This window comes from Alligator sinensis, unplaced genomic scaffold, assembly GCF_000455745.1.
Source record: "Alligator sinensis unplaced genomic scaffold, ASM45574v1 scaffold33_1, whole genome shotgun sequence".
NCBI lineage: Eukaryota > Metazoa > Chordata > Crocodylia > Alligatoridae > Alligator > Alligator sinensis.
Genome location: NW_005842086.1, coordinates 2,140,501 through 2,153,841, shown reverse-complemented (window position 1 = coordinate 2,153,841; position 13,341 = coordinate 2,140,501).

Here is a 13,341-nt window from a genome sequence, read left to right as displayed (position 1 = left end):
CCCCTGCCCTCATCTTCCCCTCCCCCCGACAAGCCTAGTTTAAAGCCCGCTGGAGGAGATCCGCCAACCTAGAAGAAAATACACGCTTACCTTTGGGGGACAGGTGAAGCCCATCCCAACTGAGCATGTCCCTCGTCGTAATGTGCGGGTCGTTGTCCAGGAAGCCGAAGCCTGCCTCAAGACACCACTGCCAAAGCCGCCAGTTGGTCTCTCTGATGCAGTTCTCATGCTGTCTTCCGCGCCCGCTCACTGGTAGGATGGAAGAGAATACCACCTGTGCACCGAACTCTCTCAGCATGCCACCCAGAGCACTGTAGTCTGCCATCAGGTGATCGGGGGTTCTCCTGGCCACATCATTAGTACCCACATGGACTAGGACCATGGGGCAGTAATCGGTGGGCTTGATCCTGGCCTGGATTACTTCCATCACATCTTGAATCTTTGCTCTGGGCAGGCAGTATACCTCTCGTGTTGAGGGGTCCTGGCGACAGATGGGCCCTTCCGTACCTCTCAGGATGGAGTCGCCTATGACGAGCACTCGTCGCCTCCTCCTCTGGGTCCGCTTGGATCTCTTGACCTGTTCGAGAGGAGGTCACATGGAGAATGTGGTGTTGTTTCCTGCCCAAGGGTTTCCTCCTCTCCTTCCATCTCCTGCAGGGTTGCCAAGGCCTCGTACCTGTTCTGCAGCCGGACTGGAGGAACTGGTACCTGTTCGCTGCGAGCAGCTCCAGTCCTGGATGCGACCGTCTGCCACTCTGCTGTGGAGGGCATTCCTCGGGCTGCTTTTTCCTTAGGTGCCTGGTCCTGCAGGGAAAAGAAATAGCCGTTAATTTCACCCTCCACCTCCCTGATACCCCTCAGCCTGCTAACCTCCTCCCAGAGCTCCCTCACCTACGCCTCCAGAGCCCTAAGATGGGCTCCTGCCGGAAAGGTGTGGGGGCCACCAATCTCTGCCCCCACCGACCCTGCTGGGGATCCTCCACAGGCCAGGAGGTAGGGGGACATCAGCTCCCCCATGGGCTTGGTCTGGGTGGAGGCCTCAGACCAGCCCCGGGTGGTCTTGGCCCCCTGCGCAGAGGCCCTAGCAGCACTCCTCATCGACACCATTCTATAAGCTGCTGTTTGTAGATCTGAGTGGTGTCTATGCCCTACCCATACAGGAGTCTCTCTCCTGGCCCTTCCTGCCCGCCCGCCAGCACAAACGCCGGCGCAAATGCCGGCGCACTCTTACAGAGCCCACCCTGTTTGCGCGCTCTGTTCGCACTGCGCGGCTCGGGAGCATGGCTCCCTACCGGCTCAGCTATATGGGACCCGGGGGGCTTCCCCTCCATATCCGGCTCAGCTGTGCCGGGTTCCTCCACCCCACTTACCTTCGCTCCAGGGGATCAGCTGTTGCTGCCCCCACTCCCGCTGCCGATTCCTCTGCTGCTGCTGCTGCTGCCGCCGCCGCCTCCGGTCAGTCAGTTGGTAAAGTTGGTAAAGGGGCACATGTGCGTGCGGGACACACGTGTGCCTGGCTCCTCTCCTTCCCGCTGATGGTTCCCAATTATATTTATGTGACTATTGAAGCCATGTCATTGTAAAGAAAAACAAACCAAGATAGGGGTTTTTCATCCTTGCCAAGGTATTCTGATGGGAAAAGTAAGCTTCAATTCCCATGGTCTTAGGCTGGGCTTGAAGTTATGTCCCTCTCAATGAGTGTTTTAGACTATTATAAAACATGGCTGCTTCTTGGATCTGTGTTTTGTAAGAAAGTGTAAACCTTTTGTTCTTTCTGGAAAAAAAAAGGCTCCTGCCTTCTGAGGATCTGGACTATATATCTCAAGTTAATAAAGCTATCTCCCTACAGCTCTAAATAAAGTGCTTATAGCATATTTTAGATGACCCAACCACCTTTAATAGGAGACTTGTAGGGTACTCTGGGATTAGTCCATGTCCTCTAATAAGGACACATGTTGAGGTGTTGTAGAGCCAACCTCAAGTCCCAGAGGCTATCCAAACTTTGGGCACTTCCTTAGCCATTAAGACTAGTGGACTAAAAGGTCCTTTTCCTCTGATAAACCATTGCTAGTCATTATTTTATCTGAACCACATTTTCAGGGATTTACAGCACACCTGGGCAATCATATTCTGCCACAGAGTATATGCACAGTAGAGATTTCTGAGCATTCTCAGAAGGGAAATGCCTTGAAAGTTCAGCTACTCAAATGATAATTGAATCTAAGATTAGAATTCGTGCCAAAAATGGCACTTGTGGTTACATAAGGCATGTAGCATGGGACTTGGATCGGTTAGAAAAAAAAAAAGATGATGTCAGCTGGTTAGATGGATAGAAGGCTGTTTCAATATCTTGAGGCTGTTCTTCTCCAGGTATGCATGTTGAATTTCTCTCCAGTAGATAGAATGCTAGAATATATATTTTCTAAACAGTCATGTCCCACAGTCTAGATGAATGGTGTAGGTATGGTCTGCAGGCCAGATCTGTAGCACAGATCTGGTCCAATGCCAGATATGGAGCTTGGAGATTCATCATCTGGACCATGGGGATGGAATTTGACAGGAACAGCATTAACTGCTGCAACCATGATAGCTGCCATTTCTTCCAACCTGCAAATTTCCAGCCTTATGGGTAGTTTTATTGGCCACATGACATGGCTCTGTGCTCTGTATCTGGACTGCAGGGATTTCCATGGGTCTAATTATTTGGTGGCAGAATAAGCAGTGACAGTGTTAACTGTTGTGAGATTGGGAGCTGCAGCAATTAACACTGCTATCCTTTACCACACAACTCAATTGCTAGATCAATGCGGAGCTCCACAGGCTGGATGACATGGCCCTGTGGGCCAGATCCAGCCCATAGGCCATGTTTTGGTTGGCCTGCTCTAGTAGGAAGAATCAAGAGCTAGAAATAAATCTTTTAAGAAAATATCTGGGAACAAAAATATACAGATTTTGATGTCATGATTTTCATTATCATCCAAAAGAACATACATTTACTTTTATGAGACTATAAAATCTTGCTTTAATAACTATTAGGTAAATGGAAGTGAAGACTACATGAGATACTATGGCACAGTAGCAATGAAATACTGTGCTGTAGCTCATTGCTACCACTCAGTAGCACTGCCAGGCACTAATTGTGACATGACACTACTGCACAGTGGTAATGAGCTACTGAGCAGCAGCTCACTGCAACTGCATAGTATCATTGGGAAAAAAAAATGTGTGGGGGATGGTACTGTGCAGTAACGCTGGTTATTGCACAGTCCACTGCTCGTGTAGACGTAGCCACTGACTATAGTATGGCTTTACTATATTTGCAAAACAAATACCCCATTTTTGTAAGACTTTTGCAATATTTTCTGATTTAACATGTGTAGCTCCAATTAACACAAATGAGAATCATGTATTTTATGTTTAATGAGAAGAGAAAAATAAATCCTTGAAAGCTGTTCTACAATCCAGAGTCCATGTTGCTTTCTTCTTAGTCATAATATAAAACTTGGAATAAATGATCTTTCTCTTAAAAGAACACTTTATAATATCAGTAATACAAGAAAGGAAAAGCAACTATAGCAAGCATGGTATGCATTCTTTGTCTAAAGATTCTTTCATTTTCAGTACTGCTTTGAATAATATCTATCCTCCCCTTCTTTAGAGTATGTTCTTCTTTTAAGTGGTTTATTTGCAAAGCCATTTTGGGGATGTTTCCCCTCTAAGCTCTGAAGTTGTGGTCAAATCTTTCTCCTGTTGAAATCAATTGCAAAACTCCCACAAACTTTTATATAGCAGGTTTGTTCCTTTAGTGCCAAAAATAAGAAGTCAAACAAAAAATCTGTAGTAGAAAAATGAGGTCTAAAGGCAAAGGTGATGTCAAGGGCAAGCAGCTGCATGATGAAGCCTTAAGGAAAACCTAAGAGGTTTAGTATAAATAGCATATGTGTGCCTGAAGGCAGAAGATATTTCCTAAAGGTCACCACAAATAAATGTAGCTGGGGGGGAGGGGGGTCTGTAACTGTCAATCTGTGATCCTTACCATGAAGGTTTTAATATTCCACCTATACTTTCACCAATGTATGCACTGAAAAGTCATAGGAATGATGTACAAAAAACTAGAACTCTTGGTTCCAAAAATATACCTTTTATTAGACCAACTGGAAAATGGCAAGAAAATTGTCCTTTTCTGCAAGCTTTCGGGATCAAAGTCCCTTCATCAGGCTCTGGGAAAAGTGTAGATGGTACAAGATGGTAAAAAGTCCCCACAGGTAGGAAATAAAGTTCATTTTTGCACAGAGGGAGCTGAAGATGGAAGTCTGTCCCTCTGGATCCATGATAGTGTCTTTGTGAGCTGTGTTGAGTAGCTCTTTGATGCGTTGATCACATTTTTAACTTCATGTCAACACAAAAGAGATTGGATGAAATAAGAAAATTAGTACCACAACCTATTCAGTTTTGACTATAAAACCCAATCCTTTTATCTATGCACAATATTATTTGCAATAATACCTTAAACTGACCCTTGTGTTATTGGGGTAAAATATACCCGTATAAAGTTTTAAGATGGCAGGTAATCTAGCAAAGTTAATGAAAATATTTTCATTCCTTAAAAACTTATTTATAAATATTAATCTTCATGTTTGGCATCTAGAAATCTTATGAAAAGTAAAATAATGATTTGTTTAGTCATAAGCTAATAAGCTAAGTTGCTGACATAATCCATTCTTTCAGCAATCATGCACACCAAAACCATCCCAAAACCCCAAAAACCCTTTTTTTGATCAGTTCACTAATATTCACCATGGTGTTTAAAATTGAAAAACCCCCAAACAGACCAATTAAGATTTGATTCCATGAGGATTAGGATAAAAATAACCTTGATAAACTGAATACATGGTCCAAATTTAATCAGATGAAATTCCATAAAAGCAAGTGCAAACTTCTATATTGAGGCTGAATCAGTCAAATGCAAAAACACCAACTGGGGAGTGACTGGGTAAACTTCAGTACTGAGAAAAGGATCTGGGGTTATAGTGGGTGACAAGCTGAATAAGAGTCAACAATGTGCTCTTGTTGCAATAAATGTAAATAGCAAACTTACCACAGGGTTGCATAAAAGTCATAGGAAGTAATTCTTCCAATTTATTCAGCATTTACAAAATCTAATCTGGTGTACTGTGTCCAGATTTGGGAAAAGTACTTCAAGACAGATATGGTATTGTAAAGAATCACCAGAGAACAACAAAAATATTATAGTTCCAGTAATGTGGTGTATGATGAAAGCTAAAAAAACTAGTACATAACTAGTACGTACTCAAGTGTTGCCCTGGGGGGTCAGGCCAACTCTCAGGATCTCAATATTGTGATGTTAGACAGGAAGGTGTGACACAATTGCACATATACAAAACACACACAAATCAATTAGGTGCATACACACACACACTACTAGCTAAGGCACATAAACATCCAAACCAGCCTAGGCACATGCATACTTGTCACCAATTCAAGCACATACACTATACACCCCAAAAGTTAGACACAGATCACTAATTTGTATATCATGCACACAGTGCCATATATACACACACCCACACACATACGCGCACACACACGCGCACACACACTAGCAACTCAGATACACACACATTCAAAATAACCAGTTTAGGTTCATGCACACCTATCACCAGTTTAAGCCCATACACACTACACACACCACATTTAGACAAAATCAGTTACCAGTTACCAACACCTGCACATCCAATACACATACATGGATTACTAATTCATATACCACACATACACACACAGATATCTCTATATGTGTATATATGTATATTCACTAATTCACACACATACCACCCACCTACACATACACACAGGTGAGTTCCTAAGTTGGGTGTTGTGATGTGTATGCATGCATGTGCTTGGTGTACTTGGGATACCTGGGGAAAGGTTAAGGTAAGAAAGTAGAAGTGTAAGGAGTTAAAGTTACCAGGACCAGGATTAGAACCAGTAAACTGCAGAGGCCTGAGCTGAAGAACTGATGCTTGGGAGTAACTTTAGGTTAATTGATCTTAATTGATTAAAAGACAATGCCCAAAGCCTGCAGAACAGGGAAGCATGCTGGCACAGAGTCTGGGACTGGAGCCAGAGCTACAAAGGGAGCTGAAAAGGTAGGTGCTGGAGAGGGAAAGTGGGACTAAGGGAAAGTGTGGGTGTTAAAGAGGTGCTCTGGGTGTGGGGGAGCCAGAGGATGGCTCCAGGGCAGCTAGAGAAGTCTGGGAAGCTGCAGGGGAGGGGGGAGCCTGAAACCAGAGAGACGGACAGCAGAAAATCACAGAAAAAGCAGCAGGAGAGACTGAAAGGTGGCAGGGGCAGCAGGAAAGCAGAGAAAGGAGGCAGAAAGTCACAGGGAAAAGGTAGTAGGAATTAAGAGGAGATTGGCAAACTAGTGGGGAGGGGTGGGGGCTGAAATTGAGAGAGAGAGAGAATGAGGCTGGAATTTAAGATAAGGAAGGGACTGGGATTCAGTAAAACATGACCTAATTCGGGCTTGCAAATGACAGTGGTTTTATTGAACAGGGGAGATGGTGACACAATGCCAAATTGGTTCCCTTGCACCCCCCCCCCCACACACACACAGGGGCTGAAGTCCATTGGAGTCTAGGAGGAGAGAGAGAGAAACAGTGAGAGAGACAGTCCAAATTGTAGGAGGAGATGTGCAGGTAATATCTACCTATCCAGGCTGGAAGGGGTCCTTGTCCGGTAGGTGTTATCCAGAGTGGGGGTCACCAGCAGGGCCTCCAGGTGGATAGGTGGTGTGGCATGGTGCTGGTCCAGATGGAAATGGTGTTCCCACTGGGTCTGTCTTCACTGCCCCTTTTTATAGGGGCAGACCTTGTGTGACCCTAGTGACAGGAGGAATGCCCAGGCAAGGGTCAGCCCCTGGTGTACTGAGCATGTGTGCTCCATGCAGGGATGTGCAGTTTCTGGTGTCTGAGAGTTGCTGGTTTTGCAGGGTCTTTTGTCTTTCAAATGCTGGTCTTGTCTCTGTTCCTGGGTGAGGTCTGTGGTTCCTGGGGGAATCAATCTGAGGTGATGGCCCAATCATTACAGGCCATTCAGTAGAGGCCTGCTACCATTGTATTTCAATCATTTCCAATCACACTCATTTATCGGAGAACCAATTTACATGGGAGGGGTATGTGACTCATACAGTTGCAACATGGGATGCCCAGGCAGAGGATAGAAGATGGAGGCTTGACATATAAAATGGAAACTTGATATGACTTTGGTTCACTTACAAACACAGGCCTAAACCATACACTATCCATATGAAACAATAAAAATCAGTACAAAAATTATAATAATACAATATACAAGAGTAAAAATCAATACAAACCTAATAATAATACAATATACAACAGTGGATATCCAAAACCAAAAACTTGCTACCAAAATAAAAATGTTTAAAGCTTATCCTACATCTTAGCTTACTTATACTTATCTATAGGGAAAAGAGAGGGAGAGAAAAAGTCAGAAATGATTGGGGAAGGGGAGGGAATGCATTTTAAAATAAAGAAAAAATTCAGCGTTTTGCTACACAAGTTCATACCAGCAAGTACATAAACAATTATTATAAAGGGGGTGGTCAAAGAGTCTTTTCTGTGTCCTCAGAGGATAGGGCAAGAAGTTATAGTTTTAAATTGCAACAACAGAAATTTAGGAACAACTATTATGTTGGAAGGCAGTATAAACACTGCAACAAAATACCTAGACAGATTGTGGAATCATCACTGGATGTTTTTCAAGAGCAGGTTAGACAAACACTTGGCAAAGTCTGTTTAGGATCTTAAGAAATTAGGGCTGGAAGGGACTTTATGAGCTCAGCTTCCTGCTCAGGGCAGAATCATCCCTAAGTAAACCATCTCAGTCAATCATCCTAACCTGGTCTTGAAAATTTTCAGGGATGGGAGAGGCCAAGTCAGGCTGGGCCACATCCATGCAGTGGACAGGTAAGAAAGCCATGGTCTCTGGTCTGAGTGACAGTGGGATCCAGAGTTTGGGTATGAGACCAAGTGAACTCTGGCAGAACTGGGTCTAACCATGTGGGACTTGGATCCACCAGATGCTCACCCTCCAATACCTAGACTGTGTGGATCCTGCATCTACCAGGACTAGGTATCCCTGAGCCTTTCAGCCCCCATGCATGAATAAAACCTGAGTTTTTAGGTAGGGTTCATGCTAGAGAACCTGGGTGCCTAGAAATGAGGGTGGGGGTCATGCAGGAATAGGCTGTTTTGTGCTGGTGGTTAGGAGAAATGGAGCTGGCTAGGGGACCAACATGGAATCTGTGGGAGGGCAGTGTGAAGGGATGCGGTGACTGGAGGGGTCACATCTGCAGGCTCCAATGGTTGGTGAGGTGAGTCAGGCCTGGGGACTGCTGAGAGGTCTTTAGTGTGCAGGGGGAGGGTCAGGGGGCTCATGGAGCTGTGGGAGTAGGGTCTTCATGGTCTGCTCCCCACATGGGTCTATCAAGGAACCAGTATAAGGTCTGAGGTTTGCAAAGTCCAGGTAGAAGGAAGCTGGCAGAGGTGCTGGCAGTGGCCTTCCCCTTCCTGCCCAGGGTATGACAGTTGCACAGAACCTAGAGTTGTGCCCAAGTCACAGAGTGTCCCCATGCAGGGTGGCGCATGGGATTGTGAAGGTCAGCATGCTGACTACAATCGATTGGGATTGTGTGCAAGCATCCATTAACTCTTCCACCCATAGCACTTAGCACTTCATCCACATTTCCCATAGTGGAGGTTTCTGCCATGTTGGCCATTTTTAGAGAGGTTGAAGTACTCTGAACACTTGTGTGCACAACATTTCAGTGGGTGGAATTGTGATCCCATTGGTTGAAATGCAGTGTTTGTACGTACCCAGAAAGTTCTTCGTAATTTCTAACCTAAATTTCCTCCACTGCAGCTTGAGGCCATTGCTCTTAGTCTTGTCCTCACAGCCATTGAGAAAAAGCTGTCTCCATTGTCTTTATAATCACTGTTTAGGTATTTGAATATTGTTATCAAGCCCCTCTCAGTCTTCTCTTTAGACTAAATCCTTGTTCTGATATTAGCCTTTCCTCTTGTTTCCCAGGCCCCATGTTTTTGTTACTTCCCATTGGACTCTTTCCAATCTGTCTACATATTTATTAAAGTGTGGAGCCCAAAACTGAATACAACAGTCCAGGTGCAGCCTCCCCAGTGCTGAATATAGTAGAAAAATAATTTTCCTTGATTTGCAAAAGACAATCTTCTTAATACATTCCTGTCTGATTTTGGCTTTTCTTTCAACAAGAGCATACAGTTGGCTCATATTCAGTTTACAGTCCACTCTAACCCCAGGGCCTTCTCTGCAGTACTGCAGGCTAGTCATTCATTCCCTCATCTGTATTTGTGTATGAAAATTGTATCGTTCCAAGTACAGGAAGGGATGATTCTGTCTGGAGCATGGCGTACTGGAGCATGGCCTATATGACCTAGTGAGATCCCTTCTGGCCCTGTGTTTCTGATTGCATGAAAGAAAAACATTATGAAATCAAATCAATATTTTAGTAGGTAAGAAATTATTTAGAACATAGGAAGCAAGTGAATTAGAAAAAAAATGTGACTGTATTTAGGGCTGCAACAATAATTTAGAAATAATAAGGCCTTTTGTGGGGGGTTGCTTTGATTTGCTTTACTTTTTTACACAAATTTAATGTTTATTTCTTTGCTAATTTTCTAGGAAGAGTTTATAAATTTCTTCATTTCTTTATTTGTTATACAATATTATTTTTAAACTTGTTCATATACATATATTGATTTCTCTTGTAGACTGTGAATACTCATCTTTAATTCTGTTCTTTTTTATTTTTATTTGGACAGATCAGTCAGATAGTATGTGCCTGTAGCATGTTTGCGTAATATAATTTCTATAATTGGATTTAATGAAAATATTAGTTATTTACACATTTGAAACAATATTTGTAAATATTCCCTAACTTGCATTCAGATTATTTTTCTTCCCATTTTCTTTTTTTAACTAGAAAAAGAACAACACACAAAGTGGGTGGGGTAGGGGGGAACCACCCAAAATATATGAACACAGTTAAAGTAAATAATTGTAAAACTTGAATGAATTATTGGAGGAAGTGTTCTGCATTAAAATAGCATCACAATGGTAGGTTGCACTTTTACAAGTTCTTTCTTTCAAGGTCTTATCACCATCTTACATTGTTAGATTTTTCATGTTGCAGATATACATGAGTATCTGTAATCATGTAACTAGCCCAGTTTTATTTACTACAACTACTGAAGTAGATAAAGAAACTCTTTTACAGAATCACTTTGAGGCCTTAGTGAGCATTTCCTCATTGAGGAAATGGAGAATTTCAGGCGCCTGGGTAAACAGGTATTTTAGCATGTGCACAACCTTAAGCATGTTAATTATGTAACTGATTTTTATGGGATGCATTGTTTTCTTAAATTAGGCAACCGGTTAAGAAGACTACTGAATCAGACCCTGAATATATTACTGAGGTCATATAAAATTTATAGCCAGAAATAGAACCCTTATCTGAATTTTATTCCAGTCAATAGCCTACTCTGCCTTGCAAAATAAAGCAGAGATTAAAACTCACTGTCCCTACACCCCACTCTTAAATGAGTGTATTTTAAAATGGTATTCATTGTAGAAGAAAATAATATTTTAACTGAAAAAGTCGGACATATAATTCCTTTTTGAACCACCAGTTTGTTGAAGGTCTGAAATTGCAATAGCTGGAGACAGAAACTGGGAGGATTAACTTTTCTCACCATTGTGTTAGCATTCATGGCATAGAATTAATGAAGCTCATGCAAGAACATTTTTGATTTAAAGTACCTTGCACCATGTTGATAAGTTTAATGGATAGCCTTGACCTTTAAATTATAACACACATCCAATGAATCAGCAGAATAATAGGTCATCTAGCAAACACGAATTCTACCTCCAGTATATAAAGAACAAACATCTAACAAACGCACATCTGATCATTGGTAAAATACTCCTTGCTGTACAAATAAAACATTTGTTTATCCTATTAAAATGTCAAGCTTTATTAACTTGAAGAGGTCACCAGTAAGAGCTCCACACAAACACACATTAATTTATTGTAGTATAAAGGTAAACAAGAACATGTAACCAATGAATTCTGACATACATTTTTACAGTCAAGTGTTCATATTTTCAGGGGGTATTAGTGATTGGATGTAGTTAACCATTCAGATTCCTTTCAGAAGCTAATGCTTATTCAAAATGGAAGCAGGATTCTCTCCTAATTTTCTCCCAATATAGTTGAAATGGCTGCAGGATTCTAGAAAGAGAAAGCCTAGCTAAAGGAAAAAGTGGGGGCTCAGAGTTATATGTTCCATATAAAGGTGTGTGAAGGGAAAATAGGAATTAGCCTTCTGTAGCACTAACATAAACATGTAAGTACACTTTTTGACACTTAACCCACAGTTTTTGAACCCATTGCAGAATAGGATTAGCCTGAATGTTTGCCTTCCAGAAGTAAAATGGTGGTGGAAGCAGTAGTAGTATCCCTTCCCTGCTTTGAACTCGGTAGCTTAAGTATTCATGCACTTCCAAGGTTCCAGGCCCTGCATCATGCAGAGGGGGTTTGAATCTTTGTCTTCTGTTTTCTACTGAAGTGGCAAAGCCTCCATATTGTATGGTGTTTTCCAGTCCTCCCCTTGAAGCTGGTTCACTACAATTTGAAATTAATGTTCATTGCATAATTAGCAAAAACTAAACAATTAGTTGGCTTCATAATTTTCACTTAAGCACATGAAAGTGTAATAGTGAAAACTTGAGGTCACCAAAAATCAGTTACGTCCTCTTCACATATGTCCTTTCTTAATAACAACTTAATGAAAGTTCCTTCTATCCCATAAGTAATCACAGAGTCCTCTAATCATAGCAAAGCTTTAAGAATTCTCCACGAAGGTGGTGGCAAATCTTCTCAGGAAATACTTTATTCATGCCTCAAAATCAGTTTTGAGTTATAGGTACCTGCCTGTCTTGCAAGACAAAAGATTTACTTCTGAGTAAGGCATCAGCTTGATGAACATCTGTGGCTGTAGCTATAGAGCCTACTTCTTAACTGACAGTATCTTTCACACTTATCACACACAAAGGTTGTATCTAACAGTCATGTGATGCAGTGTTCTTCCTGTGGTTTCTTCTTTCCTCTATTTTTTGGGGGTTTTCTTTCCTCAAAATCTTTTATTCCATGCTTAGTCCACTGTTTCTCAGTGCTCACAATCCTAAACAATCTTCTCCTAGGTTTTTGGTTCCTGATGGCTTAAGAATGGTATTAAAGATTTGCATTTTGGGAATTGGATTATATTTATATCTATATGCAGTGCAATGGTTCAGGATGGGCAGCACGGGTTAATTGATTTCTAAGAGTCTGGTTCACACAGTTGTACAGTTTCACACAGTGGTGGAAGCAGACAGGCTGTCTAATGCAACAAGGCCAACAAGGACACATAGTCTGGAAAACAGAGGAAGCATGTACCACACTGTTCCATAACACAAAATAAGGTGGCACCAGCTAACAAGGCCCCATATTAGGGGGGTCTGAGTCCAGGTTTTAGGGGAATAGATCAAATTAAGAGAAAGGCCTGGAAAGAACAAATTAGTATGTGTGCATGTGATCAGCTACGTGGACATATGACAACCAACCAGCGATAGCCATGCATCAAGAGTCATCAGGAGTCATCAGGAGGGAAGAAGAATACAAAAGCAAAGACTTGAGAGTAACAAAAGGTCCCTCCTTACTCTCTGTCCCTCCTTGTCCTCTTGCCCAGTTCCTCTTCCTCCTCCCCAAGAGGGGTTCCCATCCCCCAGGAAGGTTCCCCGAGGCCACCATGGAAAGAGGGCACATCACCAGCCCATCTCATCCACCCCACTAGGAGGGGGTGTAGGTCTCAGCATCCCAGCTCCAGGCTGCTGACATGCTGACATCTGGCACCTAAGAGAAAGCCTCAGAGTGAAGATTGCATCCTGGCCAGATGTACTTTGAATCTGATGACAGCCCTAGGATTTAGAAGATATATAGAATTGCTTGATTGTTTTTATTTCTTTCTTTCTGTTATCACTGTGTATTAATAAATTTGCCTGTTATCAAATGGAAATGTGGTCAGTCTGAGGGTGGGTGCCCAAACATGGCCTCTGAGTCCTAAATCCTGAGCCAACAGCTCCAACATTCATCACTTTCATATCTCTCTTGCAAGCATCTTTAAAACTGGACATAAGGAGATAAGGATGCCTGTGTGG